General features: G+C 45.3%; 1 protein-coding gene across 1 annotated transcript in view; it reads left to right on the top strand.

Moving 5' to 3' along the window:
• Positions 1-2,012, top strand: part of MITD1 (microtubule interacting and trafficking domain containing 1) — an 8,233-nt gene that overhangs the window by 542 nt on the left and 5,679 nt on the right. The window lies entirely within an intron of this gene.

The following is a 2,012-nucleotide window of genomic DNA, read 5'->3' as shown; positions in this document are numbered from 1 at the left end:
ACTTTCTGTTTAGGAGTTTCATTAAAGGTAAACAAAAATAAAATCACATGGTGGTAGAAGAAAACATTTTGTTTTTCCGTAAGAATGAGATTTACTGATATTTGGTGTGAGAAATGCTAAATTGTGGGTGTGGACAGTGAGACTTTGGTACATAAAGTTTGGGTACAGTGTTGCGAAGTACCCAAAACCCTAACACCAGCACAATCTCTGGTACATAGTAGATGCCCAGTAATTGTTTTAAGTTAAGACCAGCCCTGCTTCCCTCACCCTAGAGCTCCCAGTCTGGCCTCCCCCCACACACCCCCTTGCCTTTTAGCCTGTTTATAATGTTACTAGAGGTCCAGTGCACGGATTTGCGCGCTGGTGGGGTCCCTTGGCCTGGCCTGCGCCCTTTAAATCCAGGACCCCTCAGGGGATGTCAGACTGCCAGTTCCGGTCCAATCCCTGCAGGCCAGGCTGAGGGACCCCCATCGGAGTACGAATCCGTGCACGAGGCCTCTAGTATGCATATAAGATCTTTGGTTAATCTCTTCCCGCCCTCCCCTGCCCTCCTTCCTTCTGAGGTTCATCAGCCTGTTCCATGTTTCCGTGCCTGTGCATTGAGCGTCTGCCCCCAGGATCCTTGTAATGGTGAGGAGGATGGTAACAATAAGAGTTAGCACTTATGAGTACCGAGTGCCAGGCACTGTGCAGAACACATTAAAGGCACGATCTCATTTCATTCTAACATTTGCCCTATGAAGGAGGTGATGTTATCCTCATTTTATAGCAAAAAAAGTTTGCCTTCCAGTTCTCCTACTATTGATAGAGTCGCATTTGGAAGGGAAGGCTTTCAAGCAGTGGTTCTCCACCTTCTGGCCCTTTAAATACAGTTCCTCATGTTGTGACCCAACCATAAAATTATTTTCGTGGCTACTTCAACACTGTCATGTTGCTACTGTTATGAATCGTCATGTAAATAACTGATCTGCAGGATGGTCTTAGGCGACCCGTATTAAAGGGTTGTTCGACTGCCAAAGGGGTCGCGACCCACAGTTTGAGAACCGCTGCTTTAAAGACTGTGGGGTACTGACTCCCAGAAAGCGAGATGGTGTGCAGTGTTGGTCAGGCGGAGCACTGCTCAAGTCCTGGCGCTTTGGGAGTCTGAAGCAGGAGACACACAGGAGTGCTGCTGCAGTGTGCTCCACGGAGCCTGCAGAGGTCACAGAGACCCTGACATGATCTTACAGGCTAAGGTACAGGCGGAAAATAACTCTAAAACAGGGAGTAAGTGCCGGGAGAGAGCTATGGCCGAGTACAGGAAGGATTTAAAGTTAAAGGTCATTTGGGGGTGAAAAGGTGGACGTGGCTTTTTATACAGGGCCTTTGTTGGATGAGCAGAATGTCAGAAATCTGACATTCAGTTAATAGTGTTCAAATTCTCCCTGTACTGTTTAACCAAATAAGCGGTCCACTTTGTTTCACCGTATGTCTATAGAGGAAGAGTGAGAAGTGAAGATTAAAGGTAGATTGGGTCTTGGAGCACACTGGATGGCCTTGACTGCTAGAGATTTTACTCATTGCATAGACAAGGAGAAACCATTTAAAGTTTTTACAAAGCAGCGCTGTAATTAAAGTTGCTTCTTAGGGCTTGTCTCTCTTAGGACCGTCGATGGAGGGATGAAAAACAGGATGCCTTTCCTCAAGATAACAAAGGAGAAAATAGTGACTTTATAGTGGAGAGATTTTGTGAACTCCACCGTAACCAAGTGACCAGAGTTTTCATTGACATCATGTGCCCACTGAGAAGGGTGCAACACTTCTGTGATTTTTCTTGCCAATAAAGCATAACTTTAATCATGAGAAAACATCAACAGCCAAAAATGAGAGATATTCTACAAAATAACTGACCACTACTCTTCCTAAATGTCAAGGTCATAAAAGGCAGAGAGAGTCTAAGAAACTATTGCAAATTGGAGTACACAAAGGAGGAGACATGACTAAATGCTATGTGGGATCCTGGACCAGAAAAA

The sequence above is a fragment of the Myotis davidii genome, unplaced genomic scaffold (assembly GCF_000327345.1).
Source record: "Myotis davidii unplaced genomic scaffold, ASM32734v1 scaffold861, whole genome shotgun sequence".
Taxonomy (NCBI): Eukaryota; Metazoa; Chordata; class Mammalia; order Chiroptera; family Vespertilionidae; genus Myotis; species Myotis davidii.
This window is presented reverse-complemented; position numbering and strand designations above follow the sequence as displayed.